Raw genomic sequence first — 13,203 nt, 5'->3', positions numbered from 1 at the left:
CCTAGAGTACCTGGCTTGAGGGGGAATTCCCCCCACAATGCACTGAACTCCTCACGTGGTACGTTGTAGCATTTATGGCCGGGCAGTGTGGGCAGGGGAAGGATTAAATCCTTCCTTCCCTACATGTTGCTTCTCCCCAGTTTGTATCTCCCAAATTGTGTTCTTCCTCTGTAACTTTTCAGCCAATCCTCAGATTAGAAATATTAACTAACGAGAATTGTGGTTACTGATCTAGTGAATGAATGATTACATGAATTAATGAATGAACTGAAGCTAAATGCAAAGCCACTTTGGATCAGCACAGCACTTGCCAACATAAAGCTCTCAGATATCCTAAGGAGGCCCCCAAAACTTATCAAATGTAGAATGCATTGGGAGGATTGCTCACACATTCTTTAAAAGTGATGTTCAATTTTTCTCTTCTGGTGGCAGATGAGCCAACTTAGTTGCCAGGGGCCTACACAATCGCACCTCTAGTGGAACTGTCATCATCTTCACCCCCTTACCTTTCTGATGCTTTTTTCTTCAGGAACCAAGTTAAAATGCCATGTAGGCCAAAACTGATTGGAAAATTATTTTAGTTGAGCTATCACTGTAAATTATGTGGAAAGCACTCCACACCCATCATATCAAAGAGTCAGCAGAATGTGACTCCCAGCATTGGTGATCATGGGGAGAACATCACTGTCACGCAATCTGTGATAGATCTCCACCAACAGATGGCTGATAAGGAGGGAAGGTGTGGTTGTTTCATGGAGGAAAGAAAGCAATTATGACCTTCTGGAAGTTGGTAAACCACTGTGCTTATCTCTTTAGCTCAACACAGATTAAAAAACAACAACATGCAGAACTACATACTGAAATAAGAAATGTTGGAGTCATGGATCTTTTTAGATTACAACTGCAATAAAGAAATTTTGAGTGCATTACAGTTTCAGTTCATAACCTGCAAATATTTGAAACTCTGAGTATTTTCTACAGTTCTAAACACCTCATCTCAAACAGAGATTAAACCAGCTCAATGAAGACAGGACTTTTATGTGGTTATCTTAGAGCTTATTTAAAACATGGCAGAATTAGCATGTGGCACAGTCCTTGCTGGACTGTATGACTTCAGACTGTAGGTAGGTTCTGAATGCTCCCTCATGTAAAGAACTTCCTGCTCATGGAAAGTTAAATTCCAGTTCAGGATATTGTGGTCTTTACATGAAGGAGGGTGATCAAGCAGATCTCCCAGCTTCAATCTGATATGGTATGATCCAGGAAAGACTTTGCCATCTGTTATTTCTGAATTGGCCCTTAGAGAAAGAAATGAAGATGGAAGAATCATGGAAGGAGGGCACACATAATGGTCACACTAGGCATGTGTGTTTCTCAGGGACTGAATGAATTAATTCAGTAATCTAATTCTTTCAAATCTTCATTATTCCCCCATCCTTTTGCAAAGCAGATGGGGATAATAGTCAAACCATTTCAGGCCACATCATTCATACAAGAACCCAGTCTGCAATGGGGGTTCTGATATGTCAGTACACAGACCCACTGGCACTGAAGGGGAGAAAGAGAGCCTCATGTCCTGGGTTCCAACTGAATTGTTTGCTCCTGCCCCCTGGTTTCAGCACCAGAGTCCCAACCACAGACAGAGAAAATGGAGAAGACAGGTCACATCTGGACCATGCTTCATGGAGAAGACCCATCCTCTTCTTTGTTTCCTCTGGTTCTGCAGCAGAACTGCAGTCATAGGGCTTGGCCAAGCTCCTCTCACTGACAACCTCAGCCACTGGCGGGCAGAAAAGGAAAAAGAAGACTCTTCACTTTGGGAGTGTATTTGCTACTTTATTCCCTAATGTGACAATTACACAACTGAGTGAGTGCATGTGCTGCTGGCTGCCACCTCACTCCACCCACTCCCTGACAATCACTGAGCTGTTGCGGGTGAAGGAGGAGGGTACCAAGACTATCCTGTGCCCTGGCCACAAGGTTCCCTTTCTGCAGCCCTGTCAGTATACTCTTATTTTTTAGGGGAACTTTGGCTCTTACTCTTAATTGGAAACAGGAGGTTCCTATATACAAGATACTTAATTAAAAACACATACTAACATATAAGAAAATGTCCAAGACTTCACCAGGTTTTGCAAGAAGCACCACACCTCTCTGCTTTAATTACCTTAAATTCTATGAGAGCATGAGAGAAGCCTTTGTAATGAAGTGGTGAGAACAAACCATTTGAGAATAAGGTGCCCTACTGTGTACTCCTCCTTCTGTGCATAAAGGCCATGAATAGATCAGGTGATACTTGGTCATGTTCATTTCCCAACTTCTGGCAGACAACTTCGGCCTTGTTTTCCTCTCTGTAATACAACTATCACTTTGTAGTCTTGTATCTGGGACTTTATTTGATGTCTTTTCAAAGAATGCTCCAAGCACTTTCTACCTAACAGCAAAATATCAGTTAGATAGGCCTCGTCACACAACCATCAACATCAGGGTAGGATGCCTTGCACCCTGGTTTGCATGGTTTTGTGAACTCACAAACCAGGTTGCTCAAAGCAGGGTAGCCCAGATTTTGTAACTCTGCTCATAACCATGATAGGAGGGAGAGCTCTCCTACTTTGCTTTTCAGATTATGTGGATTCACTCACCTTTTCTATCAGCAGCAGGCCTGGAAACATAGAAAGATGTGGGTACAAGAGCAGTCATCCATGAATGTGCCACTCTGCAAAGCACACTCTATGATCATGTGGTGCAGCAGCTTGAGCAGGGTTAGGCTCATCTCCTGCCCCTTTTTGGCCAATCATAGGGCAGATGCTGATGTGATGAGGCTTTCTAGTCTACTGGCAGCACAAAGCATGTCCCATGTGCAGGACAGCCAAGCCTCCCTCATCATTGGCACACATGGTAGAGCCTCTTCTGATGACCTTGTTAAGCAGGCAGAAATCCTTGGGAGCAGGCAGTCCTTCAGATATCCAGGGCCCAAACTCTTGAAGGCTTTAAATGTCAAAACCAGCATCTGGAATTGAACCTGGAAATAAATGGTGCTCATCTGAAAGGCCCTAGTATGTGCTTTTTTATTTGTAATGCCAAAGAGCCTGCTAATGGGGAAAGATTGTGCTGTAGTAATTAAGAGATTTATTGGTTTAATAGATTTTATGACTTAACAAGAATACAACAATAATTTCATAAATGATGCTGGAATTTCAAGATGAACAATCCATATTGTTAGTTTTATTATTTATTTATTTTATTTATTTATTCATTCAGTGTTTATACCGCCCTTCCAAAATGACTTATTACAAGTCTAACAACTACATCTGTGTACTTATCATGGTAATTACCAAATTAACATCTATCCAGTATTAAAATGCTCTTTTCCTAAATTAATTCACATGAAGAGGTGCACTAGGTAATTCTGGAGCTTGGACCTAAAGGCCTTTGGAGCCCCCCCCCCAACCCACTGCAAATTAAGCATTATCCCCCCCGCCCCCCCCCCCCACACACACACTGTATTTTTAACATGTGGGTTCTTGAGGGCACAAACAAAAATTTAACTCACAAGAATGTAAAACAGGTATATTTGTGCAAATATGCATTAGCAGAAATGCCTGCCACCACACCAAAACGAGGTCTGTTACAGCGGTAAGGTAGGTGTTCCAGACAGATGAGTTAACTTTCCTTTGTTTTGCAAACCACCGGCAGCCTCTGGGGGCATTGAGGAATTCTGTGGAGCCTCTTCCTGCTGCTGCTGGATGAGTTCACCACTGGGGCCAACACATGAGCTAGTCATTTGCCTGGGGGGCAATGACATTGGCTTGCTGCAGGGCAAGGCCATGATACTACTAGTCATTCACCTGCAGGGGCGAGGACATCGAACCGTGATACTACTAGTCATTTGCCCGCAGGGATGATGACAACGAATCTCTTACTACCGCTACTGGTTGAGTACACCGCTGGGCCAACACATGGGCTAGTCATTTGCCTGGGGGAGGCAATGACACTGGCTTGCTGTGGGGCAAGGTGTAGAAGAGCCCACGTAGAGCGGTCACCGCCTGGGGCGGAAGAGTGATCCTGAGTCCTGGCATGTGGGCTTCAGACGTTTCACTGTACAGGCGTGGGTGGAGTAGATTTGACTGAGCAGAGGAATGAACTGTTCCCCACGGACTTGCAGCAAGGTATCCAGGAAGTGCTAGTGGGGTGTGGTAAGCGGGGTTAAACAGAGGTTTGCCCAACTTTTGTGGCAGGAGAGTGTGGGTATTGGGTAGGTAGTTTGATTAACGGTGTTCAGCTGGAGGGCCATTTGGGGGGGGGGCAAGGAACAGCCCTTGAGAGTTTTTGCAGCCCAGAGGTTTGGGAATGGCCCGTTTGGGGGGTGGCTTATCTTATCAGCTGAGAGCTTGGCAGCTTGAACTGGGGGTGGGTTTGTTGCGCACCCCCACCCCCAGCAGGTGAAAGCCTCGCGGTGAGAAGAAGTCAGGACCTGGCTCCTGAACGAATCAGTACCCAGCCCATCGCTGTGGTGTGGGACGGCCCTCCCTAGGAGGCGGTCCCACATGGGAGGAGTACCCACACTCAGGTTATTTAGGTACCTCGTTGCAAGTCTTATTCTGCTGTAGATTAATAAAGTGGCCCTATTTTACTCCACCTAAGTGTGTCCTGTCTTCATTGGGGCTGGGGGTGCAATGCTGCCATGCCAGAGCAATGAGGTGGGGTGCAGGTTTGTGCCCCCATCACATAAGGCAGGCAAAGGTGCCATCTTGCCTCCCCCTCCACATGGTAGGGGCCAGCCAATGAGGGAAGGAGGCAGGCCAATTGGGTCCCAGCCGCCTCCATTCCAAACAGTCACTCCCACCTGCCCTATTCTCAGTGAGGGATAGCTGGTTGCCTGTGGGGGCCAAGTAGGAATTTGGGGGGTTGCGCTGGATTGGCACTAGGTGCAGCCATTTCCTGCCTACTTCTCACTGAGTCCTTCAGGGTTGGGTCATAGGTCAGCACTGAAGGAACAGTCACTTGCCAGGAGAGTGTGGGTGTTGGCTAGATAGTTTGATTAATGGTGTTCAGCTGGAGGGCCATTTAGAGAGGGGGGGGGCCAAGGAACAACCCTTCAGGTTTTTGCAGCCCAGAACAGGGGTGTAGCTATAATTGAGCAGATGGGTTCAAAGAAACCCCCACACACACACTCTTGAGGGCCCACCAGCTACACCCCTCCCTATTTTCTTCATTATCTTCCTCACTCAGAGGGGCAACTGGGGAGAGAGGTGAACATGGGCTCCCTCTCCCCTAGCTATGCCCCTGGCCCGGAGGGTTAAGAATGGCCCCTGCTTGAGGGGTGGGTCATCTCACTAGCTCAGAGCTTGGCAGCTTCAGTTGGGGGTGGGTCCATTGCCCTCCCCCTCAGTGGAGAAAAGGCTTGTGGTGAGAGGAGGTCAGGACCTGCCCTTCATCCTGCCCTGCCACACCCAGCCCTTCACCCTGGTGTGGGACAGCCCTCCCTAGGAGGTTGTCCCCCATGGGAGGAGAATCCACACTCTGGTTAGTTAGGTACCTCATTGCAACAAGTCTTATTCTGCTGTACATTAATGAAGTGGCCCTATTTTACTCCAACTAAGCATGTCCTGTCTTCATTGGGGCTGGAGGTGCAACACTGCAACACATAACATATTCCCAACCCCACTCCCGCCTCTGTCTCTAAACACTCTGCACAGGTCACAACCACACTCAGCCACCTGGCGCAGCACGGGTCAGTGGCATGGCGCCCACACCACCCAGGACAGACTAAAGAGTATTTGGGGGACCCCAGGGGTAGTGGAGGCCCTGGGGTTCAGCCCCAAAGTCCAGGGGTAAGAGTGCCACTGTTCACATGTTGTTGAATTGTAAGATATCAGTATATTCTCTGTAAAATAGCAACAGCCCACATGTTCTGCAGTCTAACACAGGCAACTCTGAGACACCTGCACTGCTGCGGGCTCCTAAGGAAGTGGCAGTGGTCTTGCAAAGGAATGCAAATACTTAATGCAGTGCACTCACCCTTCAAGAGCACTACTTGCACAATGCATTTATAAATTTATATCCCGGTCTTTCTCCAAGGAGCCAAAAGTAGTGTACATGGTTATGTTTATCCTCAAAACAACCCTGTGGGGTAGGTTAGGCTGAGAGATAAGAGACTGGCCCAGAGTCACCCAGTGGTTTTAATGGTTGAATGAGGATTTGAACTTGAGTCTCCTCAGTCCTGGTCCAACACTCTAACTACTACACTACACTGGTAGTGCTCCCAACGTGTGGGTGTGCTGCTTTAAGTATTTGTGCTCTTGTGTGCAGAGAGCACGAATGTATGAGGTGTGCAGGCTCTTTCTTAGGAGCCTGCAGTAGTGCAGGTAACTCAGAACTGCTCACGTTATCCTTTGGAACATGTGGGCCAACTATTTTTTTATTCCTCCTTTACTGTGTTCAGGGCTGTATGATTGTGGCAATATTTAGTGTTGTCTTTGGGGCTGTGTGATGGGGATAACATCTCATCAGTAATCCAGGACTCCTTCCTAGACATTGGCAGGCTTCTCCAATGCAATGGATGCTCATGGAGTTGTAGTGTGTTGCTGGCTAACATTTACCAGTATATTGTTAAATAGGAATCTGTGATCAGAGTGGTTTGACAAACATTAGCCTAGTGTACACAATCTACATCTAGGCAGGCGTACATTGTGTGCCTAGGCACTCTCCTGATTAGCCATCATGTGAACTCCTAGATCAAGGTCGGAGGGTCATGTAGGAAGTGGAAGCTGGGTTGGATGGTTTTTCCTCCATCCTCAGTAAAATGCTGGGGAGATAATCTGGCAGTGGGCACCAGAATAAAAATTGGGGCGGGGGGGGGCACAGAAGGGGCAAAGAACATTTATGTTCCCCACATATAAGATTTCTGAAACAGAAATGGGGACAGGTGGGGGCAAATCACTTGTCTGAGGGCGCTTGCCCTCCTGCCCCTCTGGAGCACCCTTCTGGGTGTGCCACTCTGACCCAACTCCCACCTCCCTCATGATCACACTCTTGTCCTACTACCTTCATCTTGGAGTTCACACAAATACCCATTGGGTGCATGCCCGGCTCTCCTACTCTGGCTGGACACTCTACCTCCTCAGATTTCAATCGTATTAACTAACCTGCTGTATTATGACAGCACTGAATTCACAAAAGGTGGATGCTTGTTTTAAATGGTACAATTGGCTGGTACAATTTTATGACTGTAGTACTTTATGATGGTAGGCATTTGCTTTATAGTTTCAGTTTTCAGTTTCTTTAATTTCTGGATTTGTGTTTGTTTTATTCTTTTTGTACTGTGAGCCACCCTCAGTGTGATTTTATCATCAACAGGTAGGGATATAAAGGACAGTAAAAACTAATAATTAAGTTGATTGTGTGGACTAGCTTTATGAGTTTTTTCACCATGGTTATTGTGGTTTAGGAAGGTACAGCAGATCACATTCTGCCATAACCAAATAGACAACGGAAAAGTTTGCAGTGTTCCATTCTTGTGATTTGTCTACAAAGCAAAACAGAAAGGTGGAAAATTATCTCCTAATATTATGTAAACCACTTCATTTAAATTCCATATGTTGAACTGAAAATCAATGATACGGCAAAACAAAAATTCAAATTGTTGGAGCGAATCTTGTTTTAAACCTGTTTAGTTTAATAATAAGGCTTTATTAATGTACTTGATTTAACCAAGTGATCTTACTACTAAACTGTGTTTATAGTGTGATACTAAATAACATCAAGCATGCTTCATGGTGAGCTACCTTAATTGAGTTCATAAAATTTGCTCTGACTTCATTACAATTTGTAAATTGCTTAGATGCACATGATACAACGATAACCAAATATTTTCCCTAATCATCTGCAATAAATACAGTCTATGTGCTTCTTTTCAAAAGAGAACTGTATTTTCCAGGTCATTTATTTCCTTGCCTTTGGGGTGCCAGGGTGTGAAGGGGATTTCAAGATATTTTAAGAAACACACTGTGCTACTCACAAGCTTTATGCTGTTGCACTTTGGACTGGGTGAAATTACCTGGAGAATCGTCAGATTATTAAGTACCCTGGATGTGGCCCACCTTTGCATCTGGTATGATTTGATGGGGGGATGGGGTGGGGGGATAAAAAGTTGATGCCAGGGGTGGGGGGAGCAGAGCCTTCTCTTTGCAGTTAATTATACCTTTGGTGCACTTGTGCCCTATCTTTGCAGCCTTGAAATCAATGGAAACTTTCAACTGGTTGCTGGAGAAAATATGACTTGTCTATTTCTCACATTTGTATTAGACAATACCTTCCAACATTTCACATCTGAAGGACTTACTTGTGCATGTGTGTGTACACCATTATTAGCATACCCAGGATCCGTACCCATGACCTTTCTCCTGAGTTTGATAGTAAACTGGCAACCCCTGCTTTTAAAGTGTAATAAAGCTGTTTAATCTCATAATGCATTGAGTTCTCCCTCTTATAGAATAGCTGAAACTTAAACACATTTGGTGATGTTTCCTGTCTGGATAGGCGGTGGGCAACAAATGGTGATGTTGGAAAGGAAGTAAGTGTACTTCAGTGCAAGAATGTACATGCAAAACACATTTTCAAAAAGACATGTCCTAAATCATCCCATGAGGCAATTTAGGGCCAAAATAGGGACAGTAATTTGCCAGAGAGAAGTACCAGAAGATAGGGACTATCCCTGGGACACAGGTAGTGTTTGAACCTACAGGACAACAAGCTATTATCTTGAGACATTAATATATCTCTCCTCTTCCAAACTGGCAAGTCTAACTAGAGCCCTCTGGTCAGTTGTTACTATTGATCCTAGCTTATGAGAGAAGTCATTAACTACTGGTAACGATTGTTGGCTAAAAGGATTACCACTTAAAACCATGAGAATCAATGGAAAAAAATCATTTGGCTAAAGGTTCCATTGATAACTTAAGACCCTTAACATTCAATGGTATTGTTTTCTTCCTTAACATCTAGCATTTTTCTTTTTAATTGTCCAGTGGAATTAAAACTTCAGAAACAACGTAATTACTAGATTTATGCTTCACAAAAGGTTCCATTTGTTCTAACTACAGGTTTCCTTTTTTTAAAAAAATGCTCTAATTGCAAATAATTGAATCCAAAACATATTTTAGCATTATAGTTAGAGACAAGGGGATTTCCTCTAGGATACAAGTTTTTTTTTTCCTTTTGGTTTTGTGCTGGAGAATGCATCAAACCATAGAATTCTGGAGTTGGAAGGAACCTTGGAGGCCTTCTAGTTCAACCCCCTTGCTCATTGCAGGAAACTGCTACAGCATCCCTTACCAGGGGCGGAGCCACCATTGGGCCAACGGGTTCAAAGAACCCAGGCCACTGACCAATCAGGGGCTGCGAGAGCCGCCCCAACACGCCCCCCGCATCTGATGTCAGACGCGGGGGTGGTAGTTTAGCTTCCGAGCGGGGGCCGCACGGCCCCTTCGGGAGCTAAACTAATGCTGGCGCTGCATTTGCAGCACCAGCCAGGAGCGGCTCTTCCCTGCAAAGGCAGGGAAGAGTTGCTCCTGGCTGCACGCGGCCCCGTCAGGAGCTAAAAGACTGGCGCTGCCTTCGCAACGCAGCCCAGGAGTGGCTCTTCCCTGCAGGGGAAGGCAGTCTTAGTTTAACTGCCTAAGGGGCCATGCTGCCCCTTCAGCAGTTAAACTGCAACTCCCGAACGGGAGCCTCAAGGCTCCGTTTGGGAGCCAGACCACACACACACACCCCACATCTGATGTCAGACGCAGGGGGCGAGGCTAGCAGGGGCACCCGCCGCGGCGGCACATGGGCCGCCGGCGGGCTGGCTACGCCCTGTCCCTTACGGATGGACGATCATCTACTATATAAACATTAATATGGTGCGTCTTTTTATATTGAACACATTGTTACTAATTATATTAGGAATTGCTGCATTGTGTAATGAGTCATCACAATTCAGTAGCTTTTGGAGACACTTTATTTATTTATTCGATTTCTATATCGCCCTTCCAAAAATGGCTCAGGGCGGTTTACACAGAGAATAACAAATAAATAAGTTGGGTCCCTGTCCCCAAAGGGCTCACAATCTAAAAAGAAATGTAAGACAGACACCAGCAACAGCCACTGGAAGTACTGTGCTGAGGGTGGATAGGGCCAGTTACTCCCCAACCCTGCTAAATAAAGAGAATCACAAAAAAGTGCTTCTTTGCCCAGTTAGCAGGGGATGTATATAAATGTACTATACAATATACTTGTGTGTATTTTATTTTATTTTATTTTATTTTATTCTATTTCTATACCACCCTTCCAAAAATGGCTCAGGGCAGTTTACACAGAAAAATAATAAATAATTAAGATGGATCTCTGTTCCCAAATGGGTGACAATCTAAGAATAAACACAAGATAGACACCAGCAACAGTCACTGGAGGCACTGTGCTGGTGTGGATAGGGCCAGTTACTCTCCCCCTGCTAAATAAAGAGAATCACCACATTAAAAGGTGCCTCTTTGCCAAGTCAGCACGGGTCATACTTGTCATGTCCCCACTCAAGGACATTGGAGTAAAGTGCGGGGCAGGGGACTTAATAGAAAGTGGGGAGGTTCCTGGAGGAACTGGCCGGTGGGGAATGGTGGCCGGTGGGGAAGTAGTTGAGTGGCCGGTGGGGAAGTAGTTGAGACAGGCCAGGGTGGATGTTTGTCGCAGGAGGGGCCAGCTGGACTGGGTGATCTTGGGAGAGAAGGATCAGGATCTGATCCAGAGATGGAACGACCACTATCTCCTCGAGGACGCAAGTGGGAAAAACGTCAACAGCAGCTGAGGGAATTATGGAGAAGTAGTCGACTGACAAGAAGGCAGCAGGAGCCGGATTGAATCTATGGCAGCTGGTGGGGGTGGAATGTTGATTAAGTGCACGTGGCTGCAGACTATCAATTTGGCAGCCTGTGTCTTGAAGAAACTGCTGGAAACAACACGTCTAATCTGCTTTGAGCTTTTGTCAGAGGGTTTGTGACTCTGGAGTGGGCGTCTGAAGTTTTACTGGAACGCCTGGGTTATCAGATATGTACTGGGTGTATGTTGCTTTCACTCCTTGTTTCTGTATTCATGGTGAGACTGTTAAATCTGATCATTTATCAATAAGGCTGAAACCTGAGTTACAATTCCAACTGGCTATTTTGTCATAAATCTCTGATCAGCTTCTGTAGTAGAGTGAGCTCATGACAACACACCATGTGCAGAGGCTGCCATGTTCTACTAGGGATGTGCACAACACTGGTTTGCCTGGTTTGGTTTGAGTCCAGTTTTGTGCACCCCTGAACATACCCCCAGCTCGGCTCGAATTTGAGTTGATTCGGGGGTTCTAAGTTTGTAAACAAAACAAAAAATTAGACTCACCACCAGGGCCTGGTCAGTGGCCTTGGGTGGGGGGGGGGGCAGAGGTCTCTGTCATCTCTCCCTCCCCTTACCAGACTTCTCCCGCACTAAAAAGGGCTAGTTCAGCCCATTTCTGGGCCGTTCGGGCCCTTTCTTGGTTGCAGTGGCCATTTTGGAGGCCACTGTGCATGCCTAATGTGCCTCTGCATGGCTGGGTCATGACCCGGCATGGCTCAAGGACATGGTGATCCCTCAAGACAACACTGTTCGATGGCAAACTGGCTTGACCTCGAGCCAGTTTACACATCCTTATGTTTTACTACTACAACAAATATTTATATACCGCTTTTCAAAAAAGTTTCCAAAGCGAGATAGATAGATAGATAGATAGATAGATAATATGGATCCCTGTCCCCAAAGGGCTCACACTCTAAAAAGGTATGTAAGATAGACACCAGAAACAGTTACTGGAGGGATACTGTGCTGGGGGTGGAGGTTCTATGTTCTGGAGAATGCCCCGCTTGTATAATGAAAATTCCTCATAACATGGAACACTCTTTTACACAGAAAAAAGAATAGGGATTCAGACATTAGCCCCCCTAAGTGTTGTTCATGTTTATAGCACCAAAAAAGCTTGGAAGTCCCACTCTAGCACATCAAGCACTTCCTTGACCTAGCCACTCACAGTTACAGAGGTGTTTGTTTGCAGTCTGGTTCTCTCCAGGGCTCTGGCCCTCATGGTTATGGCATTTCCTTGTGCAGACAAAAAACACTGTAACTGTGGGCGGCTAGGTGGAGGGATTGAGTGGCACACTGGGGTAGGAATTTTGAACCACTGGCAGACATGCAGCATAATAAAAACTGACTGAAACCCTGGGCAAAGAGGTCTGCCTGTCTCCCCAATGTAAAATTCTTCACATTCCAGATATATGATCTTGTACACTTTTCTTTTAATATGGCAACAATCTTTTTCCTTCTCACAAATCAAACAATCCCCACCTCTCTCACATTACTATCATAAAACCTGGACTTAACCAGATGCTGTTTCAGACTCATGGGTGACGTACAAATTGCATTAGCTTTCATACCATATTTTCTCAAAAACCTTTGTGTTTGCCAACTACATCTGTCAGTCTCATAAGGAACTTTAAGTATAGGTAATCCTTCCTCAAATTTTGTTCTCTTGAATTGAAGAATTTTGATTCTTTGTCAGATATGCAACATAATAAAAACCAATTGAAACCCTGGGCAAAGCAAATGAAAGAAAAGCATGGCAGATTGGCTATTGAAGAGAAATACAATAAAGCATAAGATAAAAGAGTCTATGTATATTGAACAGCTGTAACCAAGTATTAGGGAAGAAATGAAAAAGGTAATGACATTTATTGGTCTATAAAAGGTTTAAAATTTGTTCTGTAGAGTCATCTCCTCTTCCCTCCTTTCTCTTGCTCTTGGATTCATTATTTAGCTTCAATTGCTGTATTTAATTTTAAGTCTCCAGTTGTTTGAGAAAGAGCATTGACAATGATGTTTTAACAATGAAACTTATTTGCTCATGTTTTGTAAGAGATTTGTTCTTATTTGTCTTACCTACGCATTAAAATAATTATTAGATCTTGTCTTTTATGTCCCCTACACACACATAAGTGGTGCTGACTTGCAGAAGACCACCAACTCAGCAAAGACAGTGTTCTTGCTAGGTATTCTGCAAGCTCACCCAGCTAAAAAAAATTTAAAAAGAAAAGAGAGGGGGAAAAGGTCACTGCTCCACCACTATGGCCCCTCCATACATTTCATATGAAACAT

This window comes from Hemicordylus capensis, chromosome 4, assembly GCF_027244095.1.
Source record: "Hemicordylus capensis ecotype Gifberg chromosome 4, rHemCap1.1.pri, whole genome shotgun sequence".
In the NCBI taxonomy this organism is placed as follows: Eukaryota; Metazoa; Chordata; class Lepidosauria; order Squamata; family Cordylidae; genus Hemicordylus; species Hemicordylus capensis.
This window is presented reverse-complemented; position numbering follows the sequence as displayed.